At 47.4% G+C, this 22794-nt stretch overlaps 2 pseudogenes; both read right to left on the reverse strand.

Moving 5' to 3' along the window:
* Positions 1 to 6565: 6565 nt before the first annotated feature.
* LOC123942229 lies at positions 6566 to 7719 on the reverse strand (annotated as a pseudogene).
* An 8814-nt stretch (positions 7720 to 16533) lies between these two features.
* LOC123942650 lies at positions 16534 to 21251 on the reverse strand (annotated as a pseudogene).
* Positions 21252 to 22794: the final 1543 nt, after the last annotated feature.

Here is a 22794-nt window from a genome sequence, read left to right on the forward strand (position 1 = left end):
CCCATTTCCCTATGAACTCTGTGTTCAACCAGCCTGTGACCAAACATTTTTATGTCAGGAACATGACCGAGTCTCAAAACTCCAAACGTGATGGACTCCTGCAGCAGGGGCTGGTACAGTTCCACCCAGGGAAGATGGGGGTCTGCCTGGGCTTCTGCTGCTTACTGGGCCCCTGCTCAGAGAGCGGTTCACTGAATCATGCAGCTGTTCCTGATTTATGGCAACATGGAGCAGAAAGCCAGCACCTAGACTCACAGCATGCAGCCGGCTTCCCTGCTTTGATGCCTGGAAACTTTGTGCACTCAGGCACTGCTGTTCTTTCTGTGACCCTGGGGATCCTGAGACCATGCTGTCCCACCTCAGATTCCGCCCCACTCCGACACCTGAGTACCTTTAAGCCAAAGACTTCTCACACTGGAGCAGATTTCTAAGGTCCCAATTTCATGCTCTGCTGTTTATAAAACTTGGCATCTGCCTTCTGAAGCAAGTTGCTTTCCTACTTGTAGCCTTGCGGCATTTCTTTCTTCACAGCTCCCATTGATTCCTATGTGTTCGGAATGATTTGATAACTCTCTAGATGATTCCAGGGACCAGATAAACTTTAGGTCTCCTACTCCTCCATCATCTTAACTCCTCCCTAAATTCCTGAATTTTCTGACCCTTCTCTTCAGATGCCCCAAAGACACATGTCACCTACCATCCCGTCTCTGACCATGAAGTCATATTGAGGGGCTGGACCCTGGGCTTCTACCCTGCTGAGATCACCCTGACCTGGCAGCTTGATGAGGAGGACCTGACCCAGGACACAGAGCTTGTGGAGACCAGGCCTGCAGGATATGGAACCTTCCAGAAATGGGTGGCTGTGGTGGTGCCTTCTGGACAGGAGCAGAGATACACATGCCATGTGCAACATGAGGGGCTGCCTGAGCACATTACCTTCAGATGCATTAAGGAGGGAAACCTGGGCACAGAGCCTCCTGTCAGAGACATCAGGTTCTGTTGTGGAGATCTTCATTAGGGTCTGGGCTGAGACCTAGGGCTCAGGCCCTCACTGTATCCTCTCTTCCCAGGGTCCCCTCCTCAGCTCCCCATTCCCTTGGTGGGCATCGTGGCTGGTCTGACTGTTGTAGCGGTCACTGGTACTGTGGTGGCTGGAGCTGTCATGTGGAGGAAGGAGAGCTCAAGTAGGGAAGGGAGGTGCTCTGAGTTTTCTTGTCCTTCTGCAGTGTCTCAAGTTCAGGTGGAAGTCTGTCCTGCCTTGTTTATGGGCAGAGTCATCTGCACATATGTGCCCGTCCACTGTGTGCTCATTGCTACATTCACTGTAGTAAAGCACAGGTGAGAGGAAGGGACATATTAATCACCCTGATGAACGTGGTGATGGACCCAGTTCCCAGCAGTCACAGGTCAGAGAGCAAGGTTGTTGCTGAGGACAGACTGCAGAAAGATGGTTAGTCTCACCCTGCCATGTCCCCGATCCTGCCCTAGGTCTGTAGTGACCATTCTGGAAACTTCCCTGTGGTACAGGCTCTCTATTTTATCTAGGATCTCGGGCCCTCCTCCTGCATTTCATCTCATGGGATGTTTTCTTTCAGCAGGTAGAAAAGGAAGGAGTTATGCTCAGGCTGAAAGTACATATGGTGGGGGTGATCCATTGTCCATGTGCTGGATAGGTGGAGTCTGAGAGTCTGGGGAGAGGCCCATGTGTTTTGAGAGGCCCCGCAAGTGAGCCTGGTGCTCAGCCGGATCTGGAGCCACTGAGGTCAGAGAGGAGAGCAGGCCAGGGTGGAAGGGACATTAAAATCTCATGTACTATGTTCTTTTCCCTCATAAATTGAGGGAGGACATTTGTTGTCACGAGGTGTGATGTGTGAGATTTATGGCATTGTTTCGTCGTAGGGTGTCGTTAGGGGGAGGATTAGGGAGCGGTTCATTGCTGGGGTGATGAGCATCTCTGAACGCTTGCCCTCTGCAGCTGTTTCTCTAGCGAACCCTGGAACCCAGCCCTGCTTGAACTCGGACAGGAGGTAGTGCACACACACACGTATGCACGTGCATCTTCTGTGGACGTAACGTGTTCCTGGGAACAGTCAGGGAACAGGTTAGACTGTACAGCCAGGAACACACCCACAGTGGCCCATCCGGCTGAGTCTCACAGGGGAACCCCGGCCTCTGCCACGGGTACAGTGGTCACCACTAGCACCGCTGACTCGGTTGGGTCGGGACATGGGTCACTGCAGCCTCTCGTGGGCCTAGGGTACACACTGCCATTCATTCCCCCTGTCACATGTAACGTGCACAGTGGCACGTGAGTCGGGTCCAGCGTGTGCTCCCCTGGAGCCGGGTCCCACTGGAAGGATGTGGGCAAAACAGGTCTTCCTCATCTGTGGAGGGAGGCGGTCTCTTCCAAAGCCCTGACCACAGAATTCTCCTCATGTTGGAGGAGGGTGCTGGGGGCGAGGGATGGAGAGAGAACAACTAACTGTCATTCTTGGAGCACAGATCTGAGGCTGCAGCTCGACCTGGTGCTTTTTAGGTGCTCGAGTTTGGCCGAGGGAACATGTGGGTAATAAGTGACAGCTGTCCTCTCGTTCCCCTGACATTACGTGATCAGACCCAGCTGTCGTCCACTACAGTTCTCACTCACAAACATGGGCAATGGGGAGGTGGGCTGGTGGCATGATGGCTCAGGGCAGATTTGCCCTCCTTTGTTCTTGGAAGCCTGACAAGCCTCGGGTCTGCAAGACGTGAGTGGTCTGTGTGCACTGACCTGTCGTGTGACTGTGTCTATTTCCCCGTGTGCGGTGTGTTCTGGGGAGAGACTCTCTAGCATCTGTCAGTGTTCACAGGACCACAGCCCAGCTTGAACAACAGTGCCAGGGACATGGGAACCTGAGAGCTGAAGCCGAGGTAGGTTAAGTACGAGGTTCTCAGTGGTGTGTGGCATCCGTGACTCCATGCTGGGCCTGCTGTCTCCTTTGTCAAACGGTACCTGAACAGCTGGTCACAGGCGGACAGACATGAAAGACAGGCTTCCGTTCTGCTTATCCTTTGCTCCTGGACGAGATGAGATGCAGGTTACTTGCTTGCTCTCTCAAGTTCCCTTTGTGGAGTGGAGAGGGTTTCTTCCCTCAACTGACCAGCTCTCTGATTCCCTGTCACCACCTGGGTGTCCTTCCATTCATTCATTTCACACTTGACCCTGTTGACCTGGGGTGAGCATGGGAGGCACAGGTGGGAGGACTCATCCTGCAAGTCGCCTTCGGCTCAGGGGCAAGTCTCAACTGTCAGGTTCCCATGTGCCCAGCACTGTTGTTCAAGTTGGCTTATAAGCTGGGCATACTCTGTTCGTTCAGTAGTTTGCTAGAAGGACTCCTGGGTCTCAGGAGAACTCCATGCTATTATGGTTTATTATAAGGATACGCACAAGCAGCCAGATGAAGAGGCCTGGGAGTGTGGGAGCGTGCAGGTCCCAGCGTGGGAGCCTCTGTCCCCGTGGACTTGGAATGTGCCCCCCTCGGAGCAAGTGAACGTGTTCGCCACTTTAGAAGCTCTGTGAACCCCACTGTAGAGCAGTCTTCGTGGAAGTTTCATGACATAGGCACGATTGATTCAGTCACTGGCTGTTGGGAACGGAGGTCAGCCTCCAGAGCGTCTCCGCAGAGGTCGGGGAGTGAGGCTGATGGCTCCAACGCTAGTCATGGCTTGGTCCTCCCCGTCACCAGTCCCAACCTGAACTGTCTAAGACCGTCGGCCAGTACCAGTGATAGTCTTATCACTCAGGATAGTCACCCATCTATCTAGGACAGTCTTATCACCCATGGGCTGGGGAGCTGGGTGCCAGGAACTGGAGACAATGACCACATATTTTTCTTATCCCGCAGACACGCTGTGGTCTTTGAGCACAGATCCCTTGTAGCAGTGGGACCGGAACTGCAGAGATGCTGGCCCAGTACTTGTGTCCCTTCCGGTCATTAACAGCCCATCTTCCTGCTGGAGGACGGTGTCTCCCAGGGCCTCTCAGGTCTTCTGGGTCCATTCAGTGTTGCAGGTTCCAGAAGCAGGAATGTTCTCAGAGCACACGGCTTTCTCTCTCAGTGTCTGGAATGACAGAGCTAAGAGGCAGTGTCATCTCTTGCTCACACTTCTTCCGAGGCACTAATGTACTATGGATTTCCCTCATGATATAGCGAATGTATCCCCTCCTTTACCGTCAGTTACTATTTCTACTTCTCTGCATTTATACCGCACTTTCTGCCATTGGAAAGGGCACTATGTGTGGCTGCTGTGCTGGTCTAGACTGCGGGCAGCAACAAGAGTCTGACAAGCCTCCCCACCCCCAGTCCACTCTCCATCATAGAGGGGAGGGAAACACAGGGACAGAACTGGCGGGTAAGGGGCAACCATGGGATGTAGCTGTGCTCGCCGCCAGCCCCAACTTTGCCGGATGGGGTGAAGGCACAGCCCTCCCCTTCAGGCCCTCTGGAATTCCCACATCAGGGTTTAACAAAGTACTTTCAGTGTCTTAGGATCCTTCCCGTTTCTGGCACTCACACTTGCATTCCTGTCCTGAGACTCTGCATCGGGTAGGATGAGAGAATGTTGAGGTGAACCACAGTCATACTGAGGTCCTTTCTCCTGGGAAGGAGTGTAGAGTCACACTGGCACCTGTCCCCTCCCCTCCTCCTTAGATCCCCCAGGGAAAAGTGTGTGGTGTGAACTGTCCCATAGCCCTACTCACGCTGGGTGGGAATGCACACATGTGAAGGGGTAAACCAGCATTTTATGCCTCCATGGCCCCAACACCCCTTTTCCACAATGTTTCTGTTGCCTGTTCCCATTCTCCATGAAGCTGTTACTCTGTCAGCATGTGTGTGTGCCCATTGTGGGATGTAATGATTTGTCGTGTGTTTGTGATGTGAGGAAATGTGACCGAGCATTCTTCACTGGTTCAGTACTTTTTTTCCACATGTGCACCAAGAGCCGTGTACAAGAATGTTCTCAACAGTACTGTCTATGATGACCCCAGTGTGAAACAGCATAGACATGTATGACAGGAAAATACATACAGACGTTGTAGCTTATCCGTACAATGAAATACCATGAAGCCCCGAGGATGACTGGACCGTGGCTACACCCTGCAGTGTGGGTGAATCTCATGGACATGGCGCCGAGTGAATGAAGCCACACATAGGAGTACGACCCTTTGTATGTGAAGTTGAAGACCAGGACTAATTTATAATGTCAGAAGTCAGAGAGTGGTTTCCTTTTGTGGTGATGTATTGACTGGGAATCTCTGCAAAGCTCAGCGTGTTCTGAATCTTGCTCTGGGGGTAGTGCGTGGAGGTGTGCATGTGTAAAATCTGAGCTGTCCTCACAGGACCAGTCCTCTCTGCATTTTATGTTTTTAGACTTTTAATTGACGTAAAGCTATGCTCTGTTTTCTGCTTATTTGTTTTAATAGGAATCTGACCATTTGCATCTGCCGCTGAATGAACCAAGTCCAATCCAGAATATGCATGCCTGTCAAGAACCTTTTGTCACCCCTCGGAGTTATCATTATGGCTCTGACTTGCCAGCTACATTCAAGGCTTTCCTGCCAGGGTGTCAGTCTCCTAGCTCTCTGTGGTGTTTGGTTGGCAGCCAGAACAGTTCTGTGTGCACAACAGAGGATGCAAGTGGACTATAGAGTTTCAGCATTTACCTGCATTCCCAGAGTCCCCTCTGTCCCCTATTTCCCTGACCTAGGTGGCTACACCAAGAGAGGATACCGGGACACCCACTGACCCATTACAATCCACTTCCAAACTCAGAAGGTTGTTCTTGTGATGGCCATCAACATGTCCTCCTTCAATACATGCCACAAATTCCCATAATGAGCCAGGGCCCAGCCCCTCTGTGGCTATTCCTTTAATAGACCATGTTTCCATTGCCCTTCTGCCTGACCATGTGGCCTGATTCTTGGCCACTGGCCATGAGTTGGCAAGTCCAAAACACAGGGGCTTTTCTCGTTGTTCCATTTTTTTCACTGCTATACCTCAACATAAACATTAAAACTATCTTATGACCAAAAAACAAAATAATCCTGAGCCTGATACAGCCATATGGTCTTGCATAATGTTGGAAAAACACTCTAATGGAGAGGACAGTGCCTTAAGGGAGAATTCCATTAAAAAGTGATAGCAGTTTAAAAATACTTAAAACACAGTATGAAATTAGGGCACCTGGGTTGCTTATTGGGTTAAACCTCTGCCTTCAGGCTCAGGTCATAATCTCAGGGTCCTGGGATTGAGCCCTGCATCAGGCTCTCTGCTCAGCGGAGAGCCTGCTTCCCCCTCTCTCTCTGCCTGCCTTTCTTCCTACATGTGATCTCTGTCTGTCATAAATTAAAAAAAAAAAAACAGTATGACAAAATTAATAGCACATCCTGTATAGTCCTCTGTAAGCTTGACTTTAAAAACACAACACAGCTCAGTGAGCTGACCTTCGGGCAGTGATCTAACAGTTCTCCTGTACTAAAAGTTGCTTTTAAAGAACTAGTATTGGAATCCTTAATATAATGATTTTAATCAGCAGTGGCTTCACTTTCAGCTGGACCCCTAGTAAGTTTTTGAATTCCTGGTTTTGCTGCAGGACCTTTCGGTTTTACAAAACTTTGCTATGTGTCTGCTGCTTTTGGTGTCCTTCTTCATAAAGGAAGTCCGCTGTCAACTCATCCCCATTTTCTCTCTTGAACTTTCCTTTTTTTTTTCTTTAAAGATTTTATTTATTTGAGAGAGAGAGAAACCATGCACAAGCAGAGGGGAGGGTAGAGGGAGAGGGAGAAGCAGGCTCCTTGCCAAGCAGGAGCAAAATGTGGGGCTTGATCCCATGACCCTGAAATCATGACCTGGGCTGAAGGCAGACACTTAACTGACTGAGCCACCTAAGCACCCTATCTCCATCTTTCTAATGACGTCCATTTGTAGTTGTCTTTCTACAGTTTCTAGCAAAGGAATCTTGCAGCTAGAATACAGCATCCGTTCTCTTTACTGCATGTGTATCCCGGCATTGAATCAATAAAAACTATGGACTTCAAACCATCTCCTTCATGGGGATGTTTCCACAGGAAGAAATGGCAGCACACTGAATCCTTGGGAATTCTCCTTGGCAAGCCTTTCAGTTCTGTCTTTGTTGTGTTGGCCAAAATTATAATTTCATCTTTCATATCTATTTCCAATTACACATAGTTGAGCTGTTACTTAATGTTTCCAAAGCTTGAAAAGCTTCTCGAGAAATAGGAAATTCTAATCCTTGTAGTGTTTGAAGCTTCATGTCCACAGGCACGTCAGATTAATTTTAATCTGACGTGATTCTTCCTCAGCTGCGGTCAATGGGGCAGGAGAAGATTGTGACAGCGAGTGTTCTTTATATCCATGTAATGAGGAATCTTTCTTTACTGTTCCAAACACTTCATCTATACTGTTGCCCCCTCCAAACTCCCTTTTCAGAGTCACACTTGTTCATGCATACAACGTTTTTTGATGATTACGAGAATGTTCTGGAGACCAGGCAGTGAATATCCACTCATATCCCTGGGCATTCTGAGAGTCTAACCTGCACACTACGTAGCATGGCTGTCTGTCCTCCAGGAGGGGTAAACAAAGGAATAATAATCCTTACCCCAGGAATGGAAGGCTGACTACAGGATCCAATCACAAGTGTCTCATTTTTGACATTTTAAAAACTCGATATTTTTCATTTCTCCTCTGGCAAAGTATCTTTAACATCTTCACTTGCTTGGAGGTGAGTCTGATGGGACATGGCAGCCACGGGCTCCTGGCTCTGGCACTAAGTCTGTGCAGAGACATTTAGGTCCGAGTGTCACGAGAGTCATCCAGGTGTCAGGAGCTAACAGAGACAGCAGTTCCTACTGAGGGTCAAGTGTCCTGCGTCAGAGGAGTCATGACATCTGTACCTTCACCTTGAAACTTCCCCAGAGTGTTGTTCAGGGAGACGCTGCTTTGGGAAACATTCCCGGTGTTCTCCTTTACATGTTAGTAAAAACCTTCCTTTCCCTATTCTTTGGCTTCATTGAGTCTTTTGCCTTGAGCCCATCAAGAGGCGTGCCCAGTTTTCAGAAACACAACTGCCAACCTGACAACCTCACTTGGCATTTCCCTTTTTAAATTTAATTTAACTTTATTTATTTATTTATTTATTTATTTGAGAATGAGAGAGCACAAGCAGAGGGAGTGCAGGCAGAGGGAGAGGGAGAAGCATTCTCCCCGAAAAGCAGAGAGCCCATGCGGGCTTGATCCCAGGACCCTGGGGCCATGATCCTGGGGTCATGATCTGAGCCAAAGGCTGACTATTAACTGACTGAACCGCTCAGGCGCCCCTCCAGCACAATGTGTAATAGAAGTCGTGAGTGAACATTATTTTCATATTGCAGATCTTAGGAGGAAAACAACCAGTCTTTCACCATTAGGTAAGATGTTACTTAAGGGTTTTCATAAATGCCTCTAATCAGATTGAGGAAATTCCCTTTATTAGTAGTTGAATTTTTATCATAAGAAGGTTCCTGATTTTGTCAAATGCTTCTTGTCCATCTGTTGAGATAACTTTGTGACTTTTGTTTTCTAGTATATTAATATGATGTTTTACCTTGATTGATACAGATGTTTAACCAATCTTGCATTCCTGGAATAAATTTCATTAGGTTTGTTTAACTCTGTATGTTGCTAGATTTGATTTGCTACATTTTGTTGAGATCTTTGTGTGTGTGTATATGTGTGTGAGTTTACATTCATAAGAGATATTGGTCTGTTGTTGTCCTGTGATATCTTTGTCTGTTTTGGTGTCTGAATAATCCTAGCCTCATAGAATGAGTTGGGTTCCCTCCTCTTTTTATTGGAAGGGTTTGTAAAGAATTGTTACTAATTCTTTCAGCATATGGTATAATTTGCAAGTGAAGCCATTTGGAACTGGGCTTTTATGTGGAATAGTTTTTGACAATTGACTCTATCTTCTACCTCATTATAGGTACCTTCAGATGGTCTATTTCTTCTTCAGTCAGCTTTATGTCTTTCTGTGTTTTCGTCTATTTTATAGAAGTGAGTTGATATTTTGGCATATAATTGTGCATCATAATCTCCTAATTCTCTTTATTTCTGTGTGCTCAGTGTAAGGGCCGATTTAGCCAGAGCGACTCCATCTGGTTAAACAGCCATGTTGTTGTTTGTGCAGTAAAACTTAAACTGACCCTGTCCCCCACCCTCAAGGGGAACTTACTTAAAAGCAAGTCTGAGAAACCTGTAAAATATGGTCTACCAGTCCCTGATAACAGCCCAAATACAAGGGCAGGTCAGGTCAGGTGGAGATAACAGAGCCCAAATACAGGGATAGGTCAGGCCAGGTGGAGACATCCAATCAGTAAAGCACACATATTATCTCCCTATCTACCAAAGAATGTGGGCCCTGCCTTTGGGCGCCTTTTGGGCGCCAATTCTGACCAAGGTGATAGGCTAGTTCAAATAGCTACTGTGGGGTGAATTGTAATTCAATTGGCCACCCGTGTGTGACCTAACATGACTATGCAACTTTCTCTGTGTGTTACAATCTCACTGGCCATCCGTGTGTGGCCAGGCTGAACCACATGGCCTTTGCTCTACAAAAGTTAGTCTGTGAGGCTAGGAGGGGTCTCTCTCTCTGTAAGAGGCATTCCCAACTGGTCGGTTTGATTCTTGATGCTTGGAGAAAATAAAGCTTTGCTTGACCTTCGCTTCGTATCAGTCTCACTCCTTTGATCACGGACCCTAACAGTCAGTCCTGATATCACCTCCTTCATTGCTGCTCCCAGTTATGTGGTCATTTCTATCTATCTCTCTCTTTCTTTCTCTCTCTCTCTCTTTTTTAGTGAGTCTAGTTAAAGATTTGTCAGTTTGGTTGATCTTTCAAATGATCACATTTGATTCAGCTACTTTCCTATACCGTTATTTTATTCTCTTTTCTCTATTTCATTAACTTCTGCTCTAATCTTTATTTTTTCCTTCCTTTTGTCTGCTTTTGTTTTAGTTTGCTTCTCCTTTGACTTAATGTGGAAGTTCAGGTAATTGATATGAGATGTTTTGATATGAGATGTTTGATATGAGATACTGATATGAGGTATTGATATGAGATGTTTCTTTTTCATACAGGCAGTTCCAACTATATATTTCCTCAGCACTGCTTTAGTCGGATTCCCTCGGGGTTGGTATGCTCTGTCTTCATTTCTATTAAGCTCGAAGTATTTTCTGATTTCCATTTTGATATCTTTGACCCTTTGATTATGTAGAAGTGTGTTAATTCTGCATATTGTGAGTTCCCCAAATTTATTCCAGTTATTCACTTCTGGTGTCATGCCACTGTGATATTTGCATTATTTTTACCCCTTTAAATTCACTGAGTTTTTTATGGCCTAGCATATGGCTTATCTTCTAGAAAGCTCCATGTGCATTTGAAATGAATGTATATTCTGTTCATGGCTGGAATGTTCTATATATGTCAGAATTTCACTGTTATTTTATAGTATGATTCAAGTCTTCTTTATCTTCATTGATCTCTGCATAGCTGTCCTATCCATTATTGAAAGCGATATACTGAGTTTAAGTATTATTGTCATATTGTCTGTTTCTCAGTTTCTGTCAGTTTTGCTACAAGGAGTTGGGTGTTGATATATTAGGTGAATGCAGGTTTAGAGTTCTTTCATCTTTCTGATGACTTGACCATTTTATCATTACAAAATGATCCCGTTTATCTTACCAGCATTTTTATTTTAAAAAATATTTTATTTATTTATTTAGACAGAGAGACACAGTAAGAGAGGGAACACAAGCAGGGAGAGGGGAGAGGGAGAAGCAGGCTTCCTTCTGACCAGGGAGCCCAATGTGGGGGCTCAATGGACCATGACCTGAGCCAAAGGCAGACTCTTTTTTTTTTTTTTAAGGTTTTATTTATTTATTTGACACAGAAAGAGAGATCACAAGTAGGCAGAGAGGCAGGCAGAGATAGAAGGGAAAGCAGGCTCCCTGCTGAGCAGAGAGACCGATGTGGGGCTCGATCCCAGGACCCTGAGACCATGACCTGAGCAGAAGGCAGAGGCTTAACCCACTGAGCCACCCAGGTGCCCCCCAAAGGCAGACTCTTAACAACTTAGTCACCCAGGCACCCCCTTACTATAAAGTCCCTTTTGGCTAATGAGTGTCTCCACTCCAGCTTTCTTATGGTTGTTTGCCTGAGATAACTTTTTCCATCCCTTTGAGTTTAATCTGTTTGTAACTGAGATCAAGTGCATCTACGGTAGACAGCACAGGTGGATCTTGTTTTGTGTTCAGGCGAACAATCTGCACTTTGACTTACTTAAGCCACTCACTTGCAGTGTTAATATTGACATTGTTGATTTATGTTGCTGTCTTACTTTTTTGCTTTTTGTTTTCCATGACTCACTCATTTCTCTCTCTCTCTTTTTTAAAAAGATTTTATTTCTTTAAGAGAGAGGAGGGAGAGAGAGAGAGTGCAGGAGGAGGGGAGCAGCAGAGGGATAGGGGGAAGAGAAGCAAAGCTTCCCACTGAACAGGGAGCCAGAAGCTGGGCTTGATCCCAGGACCCTGGGATCATGACCTGAGCAGAAGGCAGGTGTTTAACAAGCTGAGCCACCTGGGTGCCCCTCCACTCATTCATTTTTTTAATGACAGCTTCTTATTCAGTGAATAAAGTATAATATTTTCATTTTTTAATCATTAATCACTTATTTTGTAGGTTTTTTCTTAAGAGGTGCTTTTGCTTTGCCAAATTTTCTACATTTTAAATTTTGTAATTTTCTTTATATATTACCCATAATATATATTCAAATGACATATGTTTATGTATTTGTGTCATATCCTGGTCCCATTATATTGTATCTAATGGTTCCAACATTGACATTTCATGAGCTTTTACTACTCACTCTTTCTAAAGTTACTTAATCACAGTCTTTTTTCCATTAGAACTTTCCATTTCTTTCTATGAGTTCCTTTTTTTCTCTGTGCAATTTTCTGTGTAACTTTTTTGACATGTGGGTCAAATAGAGACTTCTCTGGAGAAATTTCTTTCTTAAAAGTTTTAGCTCATCACCAACCCAGGACAATTATAAACTAAGCTAATGACATGAAGTTATTGTGGCCCAATGGCCAATGGGAAAGCAAATTTGGACTGCAAATCACAGACGGCTTAGTCCGTTTCTGCAAATTTTTGAAATAGCTTTTTGCTCACCTTTTTCCTGACTTAAAGGCAAATTTCCTTAGAATGTTCTTGCACTTGAAGATAGAACAGATATAGTTTGTGTCACCCTGTTCTGAGGATGTGAATCTTAGATTCCCAGATTTTCGGGGAGGGAATGTTTCTCCTGCTCCTCACATGAAGCAGCTCTGGGCATTGTCTCCTCTCTGTGAAGCTCCTGAGCCTGAGAAGCCATGCTAAGATTATCTAGATTCAAAAAATGCTCTATGGATCAAAGCAACTATTCTCTGGGGCTTACAGCCCATTTATAATTTTGGGTTAATTGATTTTTCTCTTGATTGTTTTGCAGTTTTGGGTGATTTTATGTTTTTTTTTTCCTATCATTTTCATTTTTGGGAGACGAGGTGGCCTTATTTTTTAAATTTTTATTTAAATTCAACTAGCCAACAGAGTACATCATCAGTTTCATATGTAGAGTTCAATAATTCATCAGTTGCATATAACACCAGTGTTCATCACCTCATGTGGAGAGGGGGCAGCCTTAAACCTTAGTCTACTGTGTAGGTGGCAATGCAATCCTCAGTATTTTTCATTTCAGCTCATTTTTAGGCACCTGAGTCAGTGCTAGAGTGTAAGTCACCAAAACCAGTGCTGATCTGTGTCTCCTGTGAGCCAGCCCTGGTCTGGGAACTGTTACTCAGGCCACAGAAAGTACACACGGAAGTTGAAAGTGAGTATAAGCCAGAAAGCTCTACATTCTGTCTGAGACTGGTTATTTCCAAGCAAAAATGAGCATGAATATCATGTCATTGGATGTGCTTAAACACTGCGATTATAGCTGTTTGTGGACCAGACATGAAGTAGGACAGTGTCTAAAATGGAGCGGCTTTTCAGACCTTTGTGGAGGCCACATAAAATCTAATCATATTATAGATACCCAGAAATATGTGCGTGTATGAAGAAACATCAAATGTCAGTGTGTATATGAGGATCATCTGAAGTGACACAGATCTGGGTTTTTAATCCCAGGAAAAGACAAAGACCGGAAAAAGATGTGTTGAACCATCACTTCATGACTCAAACAATGCTTCTTCACCTATCTGTGAGTAGGGACTGGAGTGGACAAATATGGGCCATAACAACCATCAAGAGAATAAGTGGAAAGATAAGTTTATTGATGAATCACTCCTCATCCAAGCAGACTTGAGTGCCTGCCATGTGCAGATCAAGTTGTAGTCTCAGATCAAGGCTCCAAATGTGGGAATTTGTCATTCTTTTCCATTTCTGAACCCCAATATCCATTCCCAGAACTTGTACCTCTCTTCCCACGTACAGGAATGCCACACATAGACAATCTTTCTGGGGGCAGAGACACCTCCATTCACAGAGAGGAGAACCCACTTTGCCAAACAGTCCAGCACTTGGACATGACATGAAGCTTCAACAGTCACGTGACCACCTGCCAGACTCTGACTCTGGACACGTGACAGGCACACTGGGACAGTGTCCATGCATTGGGCACAGGTGGTCTGAGCAGCGTCACAGTCGTGTCATGCAGCTGTCAGGGGCAGCAGCAATAGCAGTCCCAGCCGCAGTGCCCAGTGTCTTCCCTCAGGGGAGTCAGTGGTGTCGATACCAGTAGCAGGCACTGGCTGTCTGTGGGCCTCCGTCTGGGTCCAGTGTGGATTCCGCTTCTGGCTGTGTAGTCTCAAGCCTGTATTGTGGCTTTCCTGGAAATAAAACAGGTCCCATATATTCTCTCTCTTCCCTAAGTCTCCCTGTAACTGTATGTATGTATCACAAGGAGTCAGAAACCCATGTAAAGACTTTCCAAGAGCAAGAAGTCAGGCATTTTTTTTTTTTTTTACCAACTTTATAGAGATATGATTGACATACACCATTGGGTGAGTTTAGGGTACAACCTGCTGATCGATACATTTCTGTATTGCACAGTGATTACAACCATGACATTAGCTAACACGTGCATCATGTCACATAGTTACCATTTTCTTTTGTGTGATGCAGACATTTAAGATCTACACTCTTGGTAACTCAGATGTTTTATGTTGAGATGAAAACGTCCTCAGTCTGCCACCTGGCTGGGCCCCACAGGACAGAAAAAATGCATCTCCCAGTATGTCTTGCATTTTTCTTCCTACAAAAAAAACACCCGAAGATTTTAGTTATTTATTTGAGACGGAGAGAAACAGAGAGAGAGAGAGCATGTGTGAGAGGTGCAGGGAGAGGTAGAAGGAGAGGGAGACAATTCAAGCAGACTCTGCACATGAGCTCATCCTCATGACCCTGAGATCATGACTTGAGCTGAAACTAAGAGTGGGACACCCAGACACCCACAAAAAAACATTTAAATGTGTCTGTAAAACCCCTTCCCACAATGAGGGCTCTCATCGATGACTTCAGTGCTTCTCTAACTGGTGGAGTCACAGGATTGCCTGTGGCTTTGTTACCAAATACTCAGGACTCTCCCATACCCACCAGCTTAGAATGTTGGGCATGGACCCAGGAATCACTGACATGATAAGCCCTACAGGCTGATGCTCGGCCATGTGGGGATCCTGCTTCCTGTGCTCGCTACTCAGTGTGGGATCTGAAGACCAGCAGCAGCAGCACCAACCTTGTTATCAACCCAGCATCTCATGCTCTACCCTAGACTGTCTAGATCTTCACAGTCCAGGAAATTCCTGTGCACACTGAAGGCTGGGCTTCCCTGGTCTCTGTGCCTTCTAGACGCAGAACCAGACTGTGCAGTGCACCCTGGGTGTGCGCTCTGATCAGCCTGCTTAGCCCTGAGGAGTCCAGGGTTTGGTCCTGTTTCTTTCTGTTCTATGGCTCTCGACCTCTGGGTGACCTCATCTCTGCTTAAGGCTTTAAACATCATTTATGTGTTATCACCTCCCAAATCTATTTCTCCAATCCGGATATTTCTCCTTCCCTGTGGTCTGTATCCAACTGCCAACCTCACTGCATTTCTAATAGTTGTCTCAGATTCCACATGCCTAAACTGGATGCCTGTGATGCTGCTTCCCCCAATGTCCTGCTTCCAGAATCTTCCCCATATCCAAGGAAAGCACTCCACATTTCTACTTTCAGTCTGAAATACTGGATGCTCTCCTTGATGCCTCCTACTCACCACCCAGAATGCATCCATTACAAAATGCTGCAAAGTTCATCTGTAAATATCCAGCACCCAACCACTTCCTGTATCTTCCCTCCTCATACCCCAGAGGTACAGCCCACATCCCCCTCCTGGAACACAGCACTGGTTTCCTACATTTTCCCTACTGGTCACTCACCCTGCTCCTCTTGATTCTCACAGCCGCAAACAGGTGCTGCTTACAAAGTCAATCCCATTGATCTGTTCATTCTTGTAACTCCACACCTCACTCAGACAAAACTCAATAGGCTTCTAATATCCTCAGACCTCCATGATGAGGTCACCTTCTCAGTGAGTCTCCCCAGATCCCTGGAGTAAAGAAGCCATGGTCCCAGTCCCAGCACAGGTGCTCTCTGGGTCTCCTTCCTCACAGCTCCTGCCAACTTCCAGCTTAAACACTTCCCTTACTACTGCGCTTACACAATACACAGTTCACTTTTGATGACACTGGCTTGCATGGTGCGTGTGCACCTGTGTGCGGACTTTTTACAGTAGGTATTGTCATTGCATTTTCTCTTCTTTGTAATTTCTGAGTAATTTTTGCAGTTTCATTCATTGCTAGAAGACTGTTTTCTACATGTAACATAAACATGTGTTAAGTGACTCTTCATGTTATCAGTGAGGCTTCCAGCAACAGCAGGCTATTAGTTATGTTTTGAGGGAGTCAAAAGCTATACTTGGATTTCTGACTGTGTGAGGGGGCCACTGCCCCAGTCCTCACATTATTCGACGGTCATGTGCAAAATGCCCCTTTACTTGAACATACTCTCCACAAGACCAGCACATTTCCCCTCTTCTTAGTCTCACTCAGGTGCCCATGTGGCACACGACAATTATCAGTTGAATGAATGAGCAGCTATAGGACTCCCTCTTCTAGATGCACCTGAGGTACAGCTGTTCCATGGCAGCTCCCATCCCGGTACATCCACCTCCCCATCAGTGCTGCCTCTGTCCCCTCACAGGGCTGCCCTCCCCTCTCTCTCTGCTCAGCCCCTTCCCCCACACCATCTCTCCTGAACAGCACAGCACAGAGTTCTCTTTCCAGAAACACTACTCAGGCTTTTGGGTCCTTTTCTCCAACCACAAAGAGATCTACCCTAGACTCTGCTTTATAAATCCACGAACTTGGATCCAAACCAGCACTAGGATCATTGAACTAAGGGTAGGGGAGAGAGGACAAAGCAGCTGGAGAGAGAGAAACTAACTGATATTTATTAAGGCTGAGAAACTTTCAGATTCCTCCTCTATCTCCAGAATCCTAAGAATATTCTAGAAAAAAGGTCTAGAGTGAGAGGAAGAGATGGATGAATCTGAAAGTTCATCTCTCCATACCACAGAGACTCCTGTGTGCAGGGGACAACCTAGGCCTGTGCGAACATAAACCAAAGGCCACCCGCTGCTCTAACTGATGGGTTCACCCAGGGAGAATGGACAAGAACTCATACACAAGAACAGGCCTGATGCTCTAGAGAAACAGTTAAGAAAACTCATCCCCAAATGGAGGCTATGACCAAACCCAGGCCTGAGGCGAGGCTGACCCAGTCACAGGAAGCTCTTGTTGCACAAAGTCCTGGTGGCAGGTGACCTCCATGCCCCTGTGATCAGGGTGAACAGAGACACCTGTGAACAGGTCCTGGTAGATAAGCTTCCACAGAAGGGGCAAGGACACAGAGCAGAGAGATGACCCAGCTGAGGGGTGAGCACATCACACCTATGCTGCACTCAGCACACACTGGGCACAAGTCCCATCCTTGCTCAGCTTCTCACAGCCTACTCCTACCCCTACCTGCAACAGACTCAGCACAGCAAACACACGGATTCTGAAAGGTTCTCAGTGTTTCCATTTATTTGCTGTCTCAGTTTTACAAATCTCCATTTATTACCTCATCAACCCCACATGCCAAGAATTAGGAAACACAACTCATATCTGGATTCTCATTTTCAATACAGAAGTAAGTCATTTGTACTCATCCCAACATGAAATAAAGACACAGATGGAGATGGTCCAGCCCTGCCTCTGCTGGAACAGGAAAGCACATCAGAAAAGAGAATGCAGATCAGAATAGGGAGAGGTCTGGTGGGCAGGGTGGGCAAATCTCTTCACGTAGTCATGTTATGCTCATAGGAACACAGATACATTCGGATACCAGGGGTAGTCAGGGGTTGTTGATGTCACCAGCTGGGGGTGTGAAGAAATCTTCCCCTCAACGCAGCTGGTCTCACACTGTGGAAAAAAAATCATGTACAAATTGAGATCAGTCACATAAGTGGGGACATTCTCAACAGCTCCCCTCATGCTCAAAGTGTCCCTAGGCCCCCAGCCCTTCCCCACATGAGGGTCTCCAGGGTCTCACCTTTAGCAGTCGTGAGAGACACATCAGAGCCCTGGGCACTGTCATCACCTAGAGGAGAACAAACAGGACATGGTCAGAGCCCACAGGAGAGGAGACTAAAGGAGGAGCTATGGGGTGTGTGAGCTCCTCATGGGGTCCTGTCTACACTATCCCAGGGTCTCAGGGATCACGCCTCCATACTTACCTGCAGCATGAGAGTAGGCTGATCCTTTTCCTCCTGCGGGAAAAAAATATCATGTCAGAGGCTGGAGGCATGGCTGGGCCCTAAGATCCTAGAGGAAGCTCCCAACCCTGGTTCTAAATGAAGTTTACATAATTCAGGACATGACCAGGAAACACGAAGAATGAGGTGTGGGGTCACTGGACCACCTGACTTGCTGGAGGTCTGTTCTCAGCAGGGACCTTCCTCTTTGTCCTGTGACTGCCGGGAATCAGGTCCCCATCACCAGAATTACCAAGATAAAAATGTGTCCTCCTTTGTTTTCACAAATGTTTGCTACCAAGTTAGTATAGCGATCAATTCCAAAGTGGGTATGTCCATGTGTAAGGATGGCACTTTCCAGTAATAAGACAGGACATTCTCCTACCTAGGAAACTCCCCAGAGGGAAAAGAGAGGTCCCTTTTCCTCAGATTTCGCCCCTCCATTCCCTACCTGAGCGCTTCTTCCTCCAGATCACAGCTCCAATCACCACAGTGACCGCCAGGAGAGCCAGGCCAGCAATCATCCAAGTGATGGGGATGGTGGGAGGAGGTGACTCTGGAAAGGGAAGGGAAGGTGAGGAGTCCAGGCCTCTGGTTTGAATTCTGACCCTGCTGCAGTTCTTGAGAAGGATTTTACACTGTCTGAGAAGAGGCTCTACCCGAAAACTCTCCTTACTCCATTTCAAGGTGAAGGACTCGGGCAGCCCCTCATGCTGCACATGGCATGTGTATCTCTGTTCCTCTCCAGAGGGTACCACCACAGCTGCCCACCTCTGGAAGGTTCCATTCCCTGTAGGCCTGGTCTCCACAAGCTCTGTGTCCTGGATCAGGTCCTCCTTCTCATGGTGCCAGGTCAGGGTGATCTCTGCAGGGTAGAAGTCCAGGGCCCATCACCTCAGGGTGTTAGCATGGTCAGAGATGGGGTGGTGGGTCACGTGTGTGTTGGGCAGTTCTGAGGAAGAGAATCAGAAAACCACACTTGGGCTTACCTTTATGGGCCACTGAAAAGGGCATTCATGTGACCACCCTGAGGTGGACCAGGTATTGGTTCAGATGGAAGAAGCATAAAACCCAGTCGCCACCTAGCCTTTGGGAACTTCTAATTCTGGAAAGTTCTGGAATCAGGGAGAGAGCCCAGGGTAGGAGGCTGCAGGTCTAAAGGGAGTGCGCACTAGTGGTCCTGACTGCCGTGGAGAGGGAATGACTCAAAAAACCCAGTCAGACTTCCAAAGATGCTTGTGATGAGGGAGCAGGAGGCTGGCTGAGGACAAAGCAAAAGCTGGCACCTTGCACCCCCTCTCAACCCACTCCCCTCGGTAATATGTGTGACATTCCTCAGGCACCTCTAACTGCCATAAAAGAGAAACAAATAGTTAACTTGCAGAGATCACAGTCCTGCAAGATAGGAGTCTTCCTTGGTTTACCAATGTCCTGGAGATTTACAACAAAGAAGCTATTTTAACAACAGCACAATTTCCAGAGGCAAATAACTCAGTTCCTCAAGCCCTAAATAAAGTTAAATTTCTCCTAAACCCAAATCTCACTAACAAGGACACTTGATGGGAGAAATGTGAAACTTTAGATCTCCAAGATAGTGTTGAGAATTATTCCCAAGCATATGGCCCACTGATACACATCTAAAGGGTCTCACAAGAAGATTTTTATTATTGGTAATGAATAACCTTTTCCCCAGACAATAGCTAGCCCCTCAAGGTCCTGGAGACCTTGCTTCCAAAATTCCTTAGAGACTAACATCATCCCCTTTGTTCTCACCTACTCAACTCCTGTGTATATAATCAACCACTCTTCACATCCCCGGGGCAGCAGTTCTTTCTGCCCACGGGTCCTGTCCCCATGTTTTAATAAACCACCATTTTGCACCAAAGATGTCTCAAGAATTCTTTCTTGGTCATCGGCTCCGGACCTCAGCCCACCAAACCTCACCGAGGTTCTAGAACTTCATCACTTGTGTTGGAGAAAAAGGCCTTGAGAGGTTAAGCCATGGTTCCCAAGGTGGCTGCCAGGATCAAAGGGAACCGCTGATGGGTTATTGCAGGGATGGTCTCCACCTGTCTCCTGGGAGAGACTGGATTCCTCCATTGTCCTTTAGAGAAAAGCCGCCCTCTGGCTGAGTCACTCTCTAGAAGGAACCTGAACACCCAGGAGGATCTCCCTCTCCCCACCCGTGGGAGGGCGGTGTTCTGACACTGAGTCCATTTTCCCTTCCCAGCGGGAAGCCAGCCCCAGGGGAGGGGAGATCAGGGAGGCCCCACGGCCCCTGGTACCTGAGCGCAGCGGCGGCGTCTGGTTCCCGTTCTCCAGGTACCTTTGGAGCCACTCCACGCACCTGCCCTCCAGGTACTTCCTCCAGCTGCTCTGCATCACCCGCCGCCTCTAAATTGCGTCTGGAGATCTGCGCTGTCTTATCCGCCCCGTCCAGGAGCGCAGGTCCTCGTTCAGGGCGAGGTAATCCGCGCCATCGTACCCGTGGAGGAGGTGCCCATATAAAAGTTCCCGCGGAGGGGCAGCGGGAGGGGTCCCTTAGACTGGGGTGACGCTGAGATGCGGATATCGGAGAATGGCGGTCGTGACCTGGACCCGGGTCCTGCTGCTCACCGGCCTCGCTCTGGTTGTAGTAGCCGCCGCAGGGTGTTTAAGTTCACTCGGTAACTCTGTGCGGCGTCCTTGAGGTTCCGCGTCTGCCGGTCCCAATACTCCGGCCCCTCCTGCTCCACCCACGGCGCCCGCGGCTCCATCCTCCGACTGGCAGAGTCGCTGTCGAACCGCGCGAACTGCGTGTCGTCCACGTAGCCGACGGCGATGAAGTGGGGCTCCGCGCGGCCGGGCGGGGACACGCCGGTGTAGAAATACCTCAGGGAGCGGGAGCCTGCGGGCGCCGAGGGGCTGAGACTCCGCCCGACCCTCCTCCGGGCAGGGGGCCAAACCTCAGGAAGAGAAGGCCGGGAGGGCAGGGGGAGGGGTCACCGAGTTGGGGTGAGCGGGGCGCTGGGGGGGAGGGACCCGGGAGCACAGGCCGGGGCGGGGCCAGGGGCGGCTGGGGGGAGGGGGCGGGGGCGGGACTGCGGAGAGGCGCCTTCCCCAAGGGTCCCGCGTCACCGCCGGTGGTCCCCTCGCTCCCGCCCCGCAGAGGCCCTTTCCTCCCGCCCCGCACTCACCCGCCCAGGTCTCGGTCAGGGCCGGGGCCCCCGACAGCAGCAGGAGGAGGGTTCGGGGCATCAGAACCTGATTGTTCCGTGTCGGCTGAGTGGGTGAGCCGCAGCTGAACTCGGAGACGGTGAGAAGACTTCATAATCCGGAACCTTGGAGCCGCTGATTGGCTTCTCCAGAAACGTGACACCCAATGAGAGTGGGAAACGGTGTCGCGTCAGGAGTAGCCAGTCTGGAGAACCTCACACAAGTTGGGAGAGAGGGTCCTGAACCCCAGAGAGATCTGGACTCCCCAACACTGGGCTTCCCCACCCCAGACACGGTCGTGGGGCCTGAGAGGCGACCCAGACACCTGGGACTTTGCCCGGATCCCTCACCTACTGCACAGAGCCCTCTTTGTCACATTGTCCCCCTGAGCCCTCGCCCAGGAGCTGCGCGAGTCAGTGATTCTCAAACATGCTGTTCACAGGGTATCTACACAGTCTCACAGATGACTGAGGATCTCAAGGATCATTTTGTGTCTGTGGGTTATCTCTATCAGTATTTACCATAGTAGGAAGAAAACAGGTTTAAAAATTCATTAATTCATTTAGAGTCATATTAATAATCTATGGAATGAAAATAAAAATATTGTTTTTATGCAAAATAATTATTTCTACAAATAAAAACCATAGCGAGAAGAGTGATGTTCTTGCATTTTACATTTTTTGGAGTCTCTGTTGCATTAAAATCCACAGGCCCATCTGGCACAGGAAACAGATCTTGTACTAATGTATGATTTTTAAAAAAGTAATGTGCTGAATGGCCAAAATTAACAAGACACTAAACAACATGTGTTGGAGAGGGAGTGGAGAAAGGGAACCCTCTTACACCATTGGTGGGAATGCAAGTTGGTGCAGCCACTTTGGAAAAAAGTGTGGAGATTCCTTATGAAATGAAAAATAGACCTTCCCTATGACCCCGCAACTGCACTACAAGGTATTTACCCCAAAGATACAGATGTAGTGAAAAGAAGGGCCATCTGTAACGCAATGTTCATAGCAGCAATGGCCAGAGTTGCCAAGCTGTGGAAAGAACCAAGATGCCCTTCAATAGATGAATGGATAAGGAAGATGTGATCCATATATACAATGGAGTATTATGCCTCCATCAGAAAAGATGAGTACCCAACTTTTATATCAACATGGACGGGATGGGAAGATTATGCTGAGTGAAATAAGTCAAGCAGAGAGAGTCAATTATCATATGGTTTTGCTTATTTGTGGAACATAAGGAATAACACGGAGGACATGGGGAGTTGGAGCACTGGGTGTGGTGCATAAACAATGAATTCTGGAACACTGAAAAGAAATTAAAAAAACAAATATATTTTTAAAAAATTAATGTGTTGTTTAACTAAGTTATGTACATGTACGAGTGTTGATGAGATTGAAATTGAATTATCAAAAAGTTATATTTGTGGGGCTCCTGGGTGGCTTAGTGGGTTAAGCCTCTGCCTTAGGCTCAGGTCATGATCTCAGGGTCCTGTAATGGAGCCCTACATTGGGCTCTCTGCTCAACTGGAACCTACTTCCCCCCACCCCCCTGTCTGCCTCTCTGCCTACTTGTGATCCTTCTCTCTCTGTCAAATAAATAAATAAAATCTTTTTTAAAAAGTC

The sequence above is a fragment of the Meles meles genome, chromosome 5 (genome assembly GCF_922984935.1).
Source record: "Meles meles chromosome 5, mMelMel3.1 paternal haplotype, whole genome shotgun sequence".
Taxonomy (NCBI): domain Eukaryota; kingdom Metazoa; phylum Chordata; class Mammalia; order Carnivora; family Mustelidae; genus Meles; species Meles meles.